The following is a 13,647-nucleotide window of genomic DNA, read 5'->3' as shown; positions in this document are numbered from 1 at the left end:
GCCCTGGGATTCTGGGACTTTGAAATATTTCAGGGGGTTGTGCAATGTGTTTAAGCTTTTGTGCCTTTTGCTATTAAAAACTCAAAGTAGAACTTTCATCCCATCAATAGCAGATTTCTCACATTTTCTTCTAATTTTTTTCTCCAGGAAACTGATGAAAACCTGGACTGTTCTTCTTGGGGGAGGGGAAGAGACAAAGGAAGAAAAGCAAAAGAGTTTCTCCTCACCCTATTTTGCTGGCCAGGCAAACCAAGGGAAAGGGTTTTTTTTAATGGCTTATTTCAGTAATTTCCTAACAAAATTTAAAAATCTTGTCTCTGATGATTAAAGATGTTTAACAGCTTCATAAATGTGACATCAATTTTCCTGCAGTATCCCCATCCCAGATATTCCACTCAAAGTGAGGTGAGGACATTAAATTTATTTGAGGATGGATAACAGTCAAATAGTTTCTCTCTCCCACTATTTCTCAGCCTTCAAGCTATTTGATCGCTATTAGCCAAATAAAATAGTGAAACTAGGAAATTTGTTGCTTTCTATGGCTTTCTATAGACCAGCCATTAACAGCACAATTAACCATCTTTGAACATCAATTTTTTTACCCCAAGGATAGATAAATAGCTTAATACATATACATGCACAAAGAAAGAAAGAAATAACAGAGCTCTTAAGTTTTATACATCATGGCCAGGTATTTTCATAGTAGATCTTAGGTTAACTTAAGTTACAATATTCTCATCCCATTTTGCCTTTGACGTGATATCAACTTGAGCCTAAAAAGACATTCATATATCCAATTTAACTACCCTGACATCAACTAGGAGACAAACTTTGCAACAAATGAGAAATCAAACAGGTTCCTGATCAACCAGCTGACAACTTCATCACAAAAAAGGTAGAGGTAGCAACTAGAGGGACAGCTATACTGGACCTTATTCTTACCAATAGAGAAAAAGTGATAGAAGGGGTTGAAGTTGTAGGAACTTTAAGGGAAAGTGACTATATCATATTAAAATTCAATATAAAATAGACACAAGCAACAAAACATAATTAAACCAATGTTTTAAACTTTAAAAGAGGTGATTTTAACAAACTTTGAGAGAACTTGAGAAGGATTCCATGGATGAAAATCTTAAAGGATAAATCAACTCAAGAAGCATGGGAAACTCTGAAAAATACGATTATACTAGCCAAATCCAGTTCAATACCACTAAATAGAAAAACAAGAAAAACAAGAAAAAACCAGTATGATAGTACAAAGAATTCTCAGACCAACTGACAGAAAAAGAAGGACAGGTACAAAAATAGAAAATGAGACACATAACTAAAGCAAAATACCAACAAATAAATCAAACCTGCAAAAATGAAGTTAGGAAAGCTAAGGTTTTGAACAAAGTAAGACTTGCAACAGATGTCAGAAACAAAATAAATTCTTTCAACAGATTAAAAAAACAAGTAAAAAGACAAAGAAACTTGGGAGAAGATGGCAAAGAAGTGATAATAAGCTTTATTTCAAAAGAATCCTTTACTGAGAGAAAGTGATTGCAGAGAGCTCAGGCAGAATCTAAAGTTCCCACATAAAAAGGTTAGGTTAATTTCCCATTGTGCAAACCCACCCCATTGGCCCAATCCATCTGGAGCCAATCTGTTGGTGTGAAGTTGTTGTGAGAACTCTGAGCCGAACAGGTGATTACAAGTTGTTCTCTGAGGCTGTGACCTTGATAACAGGCAGGAGTTAGCCAGAAAGGAGTCAAACTAGATAGACTTAAGGGCTCATTCCCTCCTCCCCAATTCCCATGGACATACATTAAAGCAAAACAATGTAGAAACATCTTCAATCCTTAACCAGCACTTCCCCCTTCCCCTCAGAATGACAGCATTCTGGTAGGGACATGACATGCTGCCCCCCTAAAAGAAGGGAATTTCCACTTGGAGAAAAGAACATTATAAAGGGGGAACAAGAAAACAGCAATTATACATTCATTTAGGTTTATCAGGGTAATGGTCATGGAACTCTTTAAGTAATCTAGGGGCTTTAACATGTTGCTTTTGTACCCATTCATTTTGAGCCCCGGGGAGGTTTTTCCATGCCACCAAGTATTGGGTGAGCCCCCTATGCATGCATGAAGCATGAATTTCTTTGGTCTCAAAATGTTGTTCCTCTTCCACCATAAGAGTTTGAGAACTGGAAGGGGTGCTGGCCATAGGGGCGAAACCACCTCCAGTTTTAGGAGATTGCAGTGGAAAATGGAGTGGACTTTTCTCTGAGACTTTGGTAATTCTAGCTCTACTGTGAGCAGGTTAATAATTTGTTTCATGGTGAAAGGCCCTGCATATTTTGCCCTAATTTTTTGAGGGCTGCAAGGATTGTAGGAACTGTGTGGACAAGTATACTTTGTCTCCAATGTGAAATGGTTTGGGCTCTATCCTCTTTTTGTCAGCTTGGGTTTTGTAAGATGCTCTGGCCTCTGCAAGTACCTTGCATATCATGGGCCAGGTATTTTTTAACTGATCCATCCATCCTTTTAAGGAGGGGATTGTGGGGTCTTTAGCTAGCAGCTCAAGCATTGGATTAAAATCTTGTCCCATTGCCAGTTGAAACAGTGTGAAGCCTATGCTGGTGAGTACAGTGTTATTGTATACAATATTGTTGTCACTTCAGGAAAAGGCAAGAGGTCGGTCCAATTGTTCTGTTGGTCATTAACGAAGCAATGCAGGTATTGCTCTAGAACTGAGTTCATTCGTTCTGTCCCCTCTATTCATTTGCGGATGGTGACTAGAACTAAGTCCTTGGTCAATTCCTAAGAGGTCCAAAAAAGCTCTTCAGAACTTTGATGGGAGTTGGATGCCTTTATTCAAGATGATGTGTTGCAGCACTCTGTGTAGGCAGTAAACATGGTGCAGAAACATCTTAGCTAACTCTTTGGCCATTGGAATCTTCTGGCAGGGGTTGAAATGTACCTGCTTGGAGAACAGGTCAGTCACAACCCAAATTACCATGTTTCCCACACTTTTGGGAAGTTCCACAATAAAGACCATAGAGAACTCTCTCCAGGGTGCTGATGGCTCAGCTACTGTCTGAAGCAACCCTTGCCTCCATTTTGTGATCATGCATACAGGGCAGCTGGAAACAACTCTCAATATCCTTTTTGAGTGAAGGCCACTGGAGCTGTCTCTTAAGGAGATGCAGGGTTTTCACAAATCCAAAGTGCCCCACCAATTTTGAGTCTGCAGATACATACAGCTTTCCACCCAACCAGGCCAGTCCATCCTGCATAGAGCAAATATTCTTGTGGCTGTCAAACCATTTGTCTCCTTCCAGGGCTTTTTAAAAAGCTGTTGCAGTAGCATTGTACATAGATGGTTTTTCTTTTTGCTGTCCTCTTGTGGTTATCTGGGCTGCCAGCTGATGTGAGGGGAGGAGAGGCTTGATTATTTCTGCTTTGCAGATATTATATTGCAGCATTCTCAACAGACTATCTGCCAGAAAGTTTTTCCCTCCTGATAAATAGCCTAATCTGAATTTTTTTTAAAAAAATCCCATTTATATCCTGCCCTTCTCCAAAGACTCAGGGCAGCTTACAATCTAAGAAGCACAAATCAATGTGCTTAGCAATAGCCTTCATTCTATGTAAATGCCTGCTTATTAGGGCTTTCCCCCCCAAGTGGCATTTTACAAAGTCAGCTTATTGCCCCCAACAATCTGGCTCCTCATTTTACCTACCTCAGAAGGATGGAAGGCTGAGTCAACCTTGAGCCTGGTGGGACTCGAACCTGCACTAATTGCAGGCAGCTGGTGTTACTTAAGGAGGCATTAGCCCACTGCTAATTGAAATGTTGGAAGTTCTGATCCCACCATGCTTGTTTAGGGGATAACCTTTGAGGGGTTTTCAGAGCTTCTGGGTTTTTGTGACCAGTCCAGACCTGGAATGGAATTTTACTCTCTTCTAGAAAAAGTCTATAGGAGAGGAGAGCCCATGTGACTGCATAGGCCTCCTTCTCCCATACCATCCGTTATTCAATTTCAGTTAGCTTTTTTGATGTGTAAGCACATGGCTACAGTTGCCCTTCCTTATTCTTCTGCAGTAACATGACCCCCACAGTGACTTTGCTGGCGTCAGCTTGAATGACAAAAGTTTTTTCAGGGTTTGGGTGCTTCAACAGCAGTTCAGCAGAAAAAAGTCTGTTGGTTTTTTTTAATGCCGCCTGGCATTCCATAGTCCATTTCAGAGGTTGGCTGGATTTTGGCTTGTTCCTTCCCACCCCATCCCCCACTTTTGTTTTTAGTAAATTGGTGATGGAAAGAACAAGGGGATGAACTGTCAGTAAAAGTTGGCAAAACCTAGGAAACTTTGAAACTGTTTCCTGGTGAATGAGAGTGCCCATTCTAATACTGCTCGCATCTTTTCTAGGTCAATTTTAACCCCTTCATGGGAAATATGATAGCCCAGGTAGTCATTTTTTTCTTTGTAACACTCACACTTGAACAATTTAGCATATATGAGGACAATTTGGAAATAAACCTACATTTGGTTATCGATGACAGACACTTGTAGGTACAGAACATTTATTAAATACATTAGAAAACAACAACATTATATTACTTTTTGCCATTCAAATTGAGGCACTTATCATAATGTCTTACAAGATTTGAAATTCCTTAGTAGCAGTCACTTGGCACCAAATCTGGGCTATGGGGGAGGAGTTAAAAACACCCCAACAGAACTGCTTCAAAAGTTCTTGGGTGCATCTAGCGGTGTGCGGGTATTATCATGAACCAATACCACAGTGGAAGTGGTGCCATAGAAAATCCCACCAACTGTGAAGATGCCAAAGGAGTACTGCTCGTGAAGTTCATGGTGTGGTTCAACCATCAATTCAGAAGTCTACTGTGAAGTGTGACTAAAACTCAGACCGAGCCATCCATAACAAAAGTCGGAGCATGCGGACCTTCGGTGTGATATTGGTTCTTCCTTGGCATCTTCCTTAGGGAGGGAATTCCTGTTCTTTGATGGAGTCAGTGAGATGCTAGAAAGGGGATGGGCAGCTCAGAGGCCTTTTCACTTCCAACTCTTTGAAAAGTGATGCCTCTTGGACTGCCAAGTTTATATCTTTTTTTAATGATAGTTGTTAAGTATTGAGATTGTTGAGGCATTGATGAGGCGGTGGTGAAAAGCAACAACACATTTATTAAGTTAACACAGAAACAGCACGAACTGCTGCTTAACTTCCATTTAAACAGACCACCGATAGGCGGTGGCCAATGGAATTAAAGCAGTATTTCCTGCTCAAAACACAAGCTAACAATTCTGGAGACAAGCAGTCTGGAGTTTAAACTGATACAGCAGTTAACTATTAATAACGGTTTCCAAGTAATTTCCATCAATACATAACAATAGCAATAACACTTAGACTTATATACTGCCCTATAGTGCTTTATAGCACTCTCTGGGCAGTTTATAACATTAGCATATTACCCCCAACAATCTGGGTCCTCATTTTACTGACCTCAGAAGGATGGAAGGCTGAGTCAACCTTGAATCTGTCAGGACTGAACTCCTGGCTGTGGGCAGAGTTAACCTGCAATGCTGCATTCTAATCACTGCACCACCATGGTTCCTTTCTTCTTTAACTGGTAGAGAGCAAAAAGTGTGCTGGCATTTTGATTTGCCAGAAACTTCATGCTGCTTTAAACATCATCTCTTCCCAGAATGCTGAGGATTTGGGATAAAGTCTTTTTTTTTTTTATTGAAAAGTTTTACAATACAATTTTCCTTTAAAAAACCCCGATCCCCCTCCACCCTCCCCTCCCTACCTCCCCCCTCCCTCTTCCCTCCCCCCTTACCTCCCCCCTTCCCCCCCTCCCTCTTCCCTCCCCTACCTCCCCCCCACCCCCCTCCCCCCCCGGACTTCCCAGAGCTAAATACAAGGTATATATATATAAAAGCAAACATAAGCAACCATATACTAACAACCATAAATTCTAAAATCCATCACTCTCTAACTTATATAAGAACAAACAAAACTTGACATTATTAAATATATATAAAAAAAAATAGGAAAAGAAAAGAAAAAACACGAAAGAAGACTTATTCGAATGCTAGATAAAACTTCTTAACCCTATACTTATTCTGGATAAACTCAATCCACTTTCTCCATTCCATAATATAACGTTCTTGCGAATGATCTTTCAAATAAGCCGATATCTTCGCCATCTCTGCCAGGTCGGAAACCTTTAAAGTCCATTCTTCTATGGTCGGCAGCTCCTCTTTCTTCCAATATTGACCTATCAAAAGTCTTGCTGCCGTAACTAAATTCAGCATCAACTTAGAGTCCACCACTGTAGCATCAACAATTATTCCCAGCAAAAAAAATTGCGGACAAAACTTTATCCTCCTTTTAAAAATCTTCTGTATATTCCACTAGATTTTAATCCAAAAGGCCTTAACCTTTTTACATGTCCACCATATGTGAAAATATGTTGCATCTTCAACCCCGCACCTCCAACACTTAGGCTGATAATTCGGGTACATACTTGCAAGCTTTTTAGGATCTAAATGCCATCTATAAAACATCTTATAAAAATTCTCTCTTAAATTTTGAGCTTGAGTAAATTTCACATTCCTCACCCAAATCTTCTCCCACATGTCCATTGTAATAACTTCCTGGATATTTTGGGCCCATTTTATCATACAGTCCTTAACAAGCTCTGTTTCTGAATCAATCTCTATCAATGCAAGATATATCCGTTTAATGTGTGCAGGTCCCTGATTTCTAATTTGCTTTATCAAATTTTCATCAATCGTTGCAAATCCAATTTTCTGGTCTTCTTTCCACCTGGCCCGTAACTGAGTATATTGAAACCATGTTTGAACAACCTTCTCTTCTCGCAAGAAGCTATATGATTTCAAGCACCAAACATTCCTTTCCAAACTTAAAATTTCCTTGTAAGTAGTCTCATCGTGTTTGAAACCAGCATGTATATTTTCTATTGCGTGTTTTGGGATTGCCCACAATGGTATCTTGCTGCTTAACTTATGTCTATACTTCTTCCAAACTCTCAGCAATGCCTGTCTTAAAATATGCGTCCTAAACACAGTACCTACCTTCTTATCATACAACAAATATGCATGCCAGCCAAACAACAAATCATGGCCCTCAAGATTTAATAACCTCGATTGCGTCAAATTGATCCAATCACTTATTCCTACTAATGCAGCAGCTTCATAATATAATTTAAAATTAGGCAATTTAAGGCCACCTCTCTCACGAATATCCTGCATAATCTTAAGTTTAACTCGTGGCTTTTTCCCTGCCCACACAAATTTATTGATACCACGCTGCCATTCCTCCAAATTAGAATCTTTCTTAAGAATCGGTATCATTTGAAATAAAAATAAAAATTTCGGCAGGACATTCATTTTCACTGCTGCAATCCGTCCCAACAAAGTCAATTGCAATTTTTGCCAACTCTCCAATTCTTTTTGAATTTTCCCCCACAATTTTTCATAATTATTTTTATATAGCTTTGTATTCGAGGGCGACAAAATTACCCCCAAATATTTAACCTTTTTAACAATCTCAAATCCAGTTAATCCTTCCAAGAAGGCCTTCTGTGAAACTGTCATGTTTCTAGCCAAGATTTTAGTTTTCTGTATGTTTACTTTAAATCCAGAAACCTTCCCATATTGTGTTATTATCTCTATCAGGTCCACAACAGAATTCTCTGGCTGGGTCACTGTAACAACCAGATCATCTGCAAATGCTCTCAATCTATAGTCCTGATCTCCAACTTGTATCCCCTTAATTTTTTCCGAATTCCGAATCTTGTTCAATAATATCTCTAAAGTTAACACAAATAACAAGGGCGATAACGGACATCCTTGCCTTGTACCCTTCTCAATATTACATACTGCCGTCAGACTATTGTTAACTATGATTCGGGCAGTTTGCTTTTGATATAATGCCCTAATCGGCTGTAAGAAATTTTCCCCAAAATCCATTTTATCTAACATTCTCAACAGAAATTGCCAATTCAATTGGTCAAAAGCCTTTTCAGCATCTAAAAAGATTAGCGCTGCAGAGATCTGGTTGTGCCTTTCCAAAAACTCTAACACATCAACTATATGTCTAACATTATTTTTCATTTGCCTACCACTAATAAACCCCGTTTGATCCCCATGAATCACCTGTTGCAGAACCCTCATCAATCTATTAGCCAAAACCTTAGCAAATATCTTACAATCTGTATTTAAAAGCGAAATCGGTCTGCAATTTTTAACTTGAGTAGCATCCTGATCTTCCTTCGGAATCAATGAGATAAAAGCTGTTCTCCAAGACGGTGGCACCTTTCCCCCCCTCTGGATTGTCTGGAACAGTTCCTTTAACGGTTTTATCATCTCAAGTTGTAAATTTTTATAAAAGGCCGCAGTCAAGCCATCCGTACCGGGCGCCTTATCAACCTTCAAATCCTTAATCGCTGTTAGGATTTCTTCTTCTGTGATCAGTTGGTTAATCCCCTCTCTTTGTGCTTGCGTAAGGACCGGAATGTTAGCATTCTCCAAATATTTATCAATGTCTTTTACCTCAATTTCCTCTTTGGTATATAATTTCGAATAAAAATCCACAAAAGCATCCTTAATAAGATTCTGTTGAAACACAACCCTTCCTTTATATTCAATCTTGTCTATATTAGAGGCCCTTTGTTTCTTCCTCAGTCTATAGGCTAACCATCTGCCTGGTTTATTAGCGTTGCAAAAAGTATTATGCCTAGCAAACCGCAGATTGGTTGCCACTTGGTCTGCCATTAATTTATCAAATTGTCCTCTTAACAGCCTAATAGCCTCCTTAATCTTCACGTCCCCTGGATTCAAAATCAAAGCCCTTTCTTTTTCCTTTATTTCATTCTCCAGTTCTTTCCTTCTAGTTTCCACTACACGTCTACGTCTATTATTCATATATATCAACACACCTCTCATATAGGCCTTACTAGCATCCCAAACCATATCCATAGAGGTACCCTTATTCATGTTAATCTCAAAAAAATCCTTCATCCGCTGTTTACATTCTTCCACATTTCTCTGATCTCTAAACAAGTTCTCATTTACGCGCCACGAACGCCTGTCTCTTTTCTCCTTATCAATCTCCAACCAAACTGGACTGTGGTCTGAAATAGTTCTTGCACATATCTTCACTTTTTTAGTTCTCAAAAAGAAATCATTAGTCAACAAAATAAAATCAATCCTTGAGAAAGATTGGTGTCTGTCAGAGTAAAAAGTATAATCCTTCTCCTGCAGGTGCCTCTCACGCCAGATATCTCGCAATTCCAGATCATCCTTCAATTCAAAAAAAGTTTTAGGCAGTCTGGCGTGGCTTGGAATACGCTTAAAGGCTCCCGCTTTATCCAAGTGTACATCCAGAACACCATTCCAATCTCCCATAAAAATAAAAGATTTATAATCCAACTGGGTAAGCTTTGTATGAAGTAAGCTAAAAAAATCAGCTTGTTGTTGGTTAGGTGCATATAGTCCAACTAGAAGCATCTTTTTACCTTCTAACAGCAGCTCAATCATAACATATCTTCCATGCTTATCTGCTTCAATTAAATCTGCTGTTAAGGCACTTTTAACATAAACAACTACTCCATTTTTCTTATTCTCTGCAGAGGCAACAAAATGCGTACCCAGTCTCGAGTTCAATAAATACTTTTGATCCAAAACTCTAATATGCGTTTCTTGCAAACATATAACGTCTGTCTTAAATTGCTTTAAATATTGAAAAACTTTCTTCCTCTTCTGCGGTGAATTCAGTCCATTAACATTCCAAGTTAAAAATTTAGTTGCCATGCATATCCTCCAGAAGCCCTTGGACCACAGCTTTGATGGGACTAACTTCTTTAGGCCGTGCTCCTCCCACAGCTTGACTGTATGTACGTTGCGAAGAGACTGAAGACTTTTGCTGATCTTGTTCTTTTATTTTCTTTGCTCGTTTTAAAGCAGCACGCGTCACTCTTTGCTCTCTAGGATCATCCAAAGAAGTTGTAACTTGATCTCCTCCCACACCACTTTCCTCTGTTTCCTCCTCTTGTTGTTCTTCTTCTCCAGATCCCTTTCCAGCTTCCAGGAGCGTTAATGGGGTTACTTTTAGGACATTATTGTAGAAATCACGCGCTTGCTTCACAGTAATCAACCGGTACCTTTTACCTTCATGCATCACCATCAGCCCCTGAGGAATCTCCCATCTGAACCTTATATCTCTTTGCTTGAGCTCATGCACGAGGAATGTATAATCCTTCCTTCCCCTTAAAATCCTTGGAGGAATTTCTTTTAAAACCAAAACTTCTTGTTCAGCAATCACCACTTTAACATCATAGGCAGCTTGTATAATTTGATCTCTGATCTCTCTTTTTGCAAAATAAACCACCACATCTCTAGGCAACTTCCTCTGTCTGGCAATCCATGAATTCACCCGAAACACTTTATCCATAGCTGCTCTTATTTCAGATGCTGGCAGGTTTAATACTTCTTCAAAAGCCTCAGAGATCAGCTGCTTCAAATCTTCTTTAGTGTCCTCTTTTAAACCTCTGATTCTGACAGCAAACTGCATCTGGTAAAATTGGGCTAAGCTTAAATCCTTCTCCAGTTTGTCTCTTACATTTTCATTCTCTTTTACTTTAACTTCTAATATAGCATTCCTTTGAGCCAAATCATCCATCTTTTCATCTAATTCTTCCACACATTCCGCCACTTTATGCACTGAAGACAAAATGTCTACCTTCATCACGCTGAGCTTCTGTTCCATCCTCTCTTCCATTCTCTCCTCCAGTTTCTCCAATTTCTCCTCCATCTGCGCAAATTTATCAGCCATTGATTGATTAATTGAGTCCAAAAGTTTATCCACAGCATCTCGAAACTCCTTCGCTGTCAGCGCTTCAGAAGGGTGCAACGCCTGTAAAGATGATTGTTGCACTGGCGAGGATCCACCACTCCGAAGAGTTTTAGGGGGAGGTTTCGCCGCCATCTTTTAATCCTCAAATATGACGCACTTTCACTTAGAGTTTAAAAAGTTCAAGTAGTTAGAGAGTATAATAAAATAAGCCTCTTCACCTTTATCTCTTGTACCGCTCTGCCTGCTCCTTTAAATCATAGTCCTTTCTTCAGGCAGGGATGGTTCGCAGACGCCTGGCTCTGCTCCAAAAAATTCAGAGCAGACACGCCGGCCAGCTGGGAGCAACCCAGGCTTCGGGGGAGTTCAATCCTTCAGCCGCCCAAGCTCCAAGCTCAGGCGGCCTCGGAGAACTCTACCCCTACCTGGGGCCTCACCCCCTCCTCTTCTCCCGAGGAGGGGGCTTCAATTTCGCCCGAACAGCTGTTCGGCGCTGTTACGGGCGAAAAAAACAAACAGCTGAGCCGCGGGCAGCCCGGGAAGGCTGTCTTCGGCGCCGCGACGCCACCGGAAGCCCGGGATAAAGTGTTTTGTACTTTGTGTTCTAAATCACTGTTGCCAGTCCAAAGCTATTATATTATTCTATACTTTCCACAAAAAATTATTAGGAATCACACATACTTTCTAATAATATTAAAACTTCTGGAAAGAACCTTTGCATCCCATTAAAAGCCAAATAGACCAGGGATCACCAATTCCAGGCCACAGCCCACTAACAGGCCTTGAGCCTTTCAGAAGTAGGCTTCAGCAGTTTGTGTGAGCAGCGGGAGCATGTGCCTGACGCACAAATGGAGCTACGGGTGAGCTTGCCCACCATGCACATGGAGCCATCTCCTCTCTCCCCCCCCTGCTGGTCCACAAAGCCAAAAAGGTTGGGGAACTCTGAAATAGTTCACGAGAACCTGAAGTATTCCTAGACATCTCAAAAATTCATTCAGTGTCAAATCAGATAGGGATATGCTTTTAGTTTTTTAGAAGAAGCTCTAATATTTTGTTCCTTTAACTATTCTCCTGACTTTATACTAATAGATATAATAGCAACCTTGAAATATCACTGAAACATTTAAAACTTTTAACTGCCAAAAACAGAACAAAAACAAGCAAAAGCAGGGAGATAGAGAGATGAACACACACACACCTTACATATGGTAGCCTTTTAATGTTTGAAATGTTTTGCTGATGTGTGATAAATTAACATCAAACTATATTTTTGATAACTGAACTGAGTAGCATATATCCTTACTTTGATTTAATATAGGTATTAACTCTAAGTGTGGTGGATGTACAGTAAACTAAGCTGGAAATTACGCACAGTAATTTTTCAACAGTTTTAAATGCAATATTTTATGTATAAGCACCTCAAAATAGCAAGAATTGGAGGGGAAACTAGTACAGGCTGTAAAACTAAACTAAATTCTGCTGACTGGTTCTCTTCTACCACTGCTGTTGTTTTCCACCATTTCATTTTTCCTTCTTTCCATTTTTTTCCTCATTCAGCCTAATGCTGCTGCTGCTGCTGATCTGTAGCATTCCAGGCCTTCCCTTTCTTTTATTTCCATCACTTCATCTATATTTTCCTCATATTATCACACCATTTTTCTTTCCCCTTTTCACAGCATATAATAAACTTTTAATGGATTTTATTTGCTTTTTTATTATTTTGAGAAGCCTCCTTTTACTAATTCAGACATTTGGAGACTACAATAAGCGATCATTTGGAGAGACTAACTCCTGTTTCAGTGGGATAAAAAATGAATATGTTGATTATGCGAATCATAAAATCATCAGATTGGTGTGGTTGCCCATCCTTTACTTAAAACCCCTCCAGTGATACAGCCACATTTCTCTAGGAGGCAACTGTTTCACTATTAAATTGCTCATTATTATTGCAAAAGATCTGGAGATTGTTGGGGATTGTTTAAGTTCCTATGCAACAATAAACATTCATTAGAGCTTAATATCTCAACATCTTGGGTTGACATTCCATTCCAATTATCTATAGAGCAGAGCTGAACAAAGAGAAGTTTGTAACCTTACCAGTATATTTGGACTTCTTTGGAAATGCAAGTAGTTTTCACTTATTAATGGCTGCATTCAGTGATAATTTGAAGTTATGACTGCTGCAAAAATAACAACAAATAACTATATTTTCAACAGCATCCTTCAGTCACATGGTCACCATTAAAGTCAGTACATGTCTTATGCCTGACATGTTATTTCCCCACCCCCTGCCCATCAACCTTGCAAAGAGACTGAAAAGGAAGGAATTGAAAGAGAGTAAGAAGGCACACAAAGGAGAAGGAGCAGAGAAAAAAACACCAAACTGATTTCTGTGGGCAATCTTAGCTATGCATGACACATTCACAATGGGGAATATATCAGGATCCTTGTATAGTGTGCTCATGACTGCTGGTGCCAGCACATTACTTTCAATATGTATTACTCGATATGTACTGGTTTACTCTCTTCTAATCCCTTCCTCTCCACTGAATGTAAGCACACAATGTAAACATTTTTTGTTAATTATGCTAACAGTAATTAGCAATTTAATAAGCATTTCAAAAGGCAAGCAAATGGGAAAGCACAGTTGCAGTCAAGTGATTTCCTACTTAGTGACAGAATTTAGTGACAGAGCTGCTGCTCCCAGTTTTGCTGAACAAGAACTATTTTTGCTTTCCTTAAAAAGATGTCATCCATGGGCAA

At 39.5% G+C, this 13,647-nt stretch overlaps 1 protein-coding gene across 1 annotated transcript in view; it reads left to right on the top strand.

The window, feature by feature from the left end:
• Positions 1-13,647, top strand: part of SLC9A3 (solute carrier family 9 member A3) — a gene marked incomplete at both ends in the record, with an annotated part of 190,805 nt that overhangs the window by 41,979 nt on the left and 135,179 nt on the right. The window lies entirely within an intron of this gene.

The sequence above is a fragment of the Vipera ursinii genome, assembly GCF_947247035.1.
Source record: "Vipera ursinii genome assembly, chromosome: Z".
Lineage (NCBI taxonomy): Eukaryota > Metazoa > Chordata > Lepidosauria > Squamata > Viperidae > Vipera > Vipera ursinii.
Note: the sequence above shows the minus strand (reverse complement) of the source record. Positions and strands in the feature narration are given on the sequence as shown.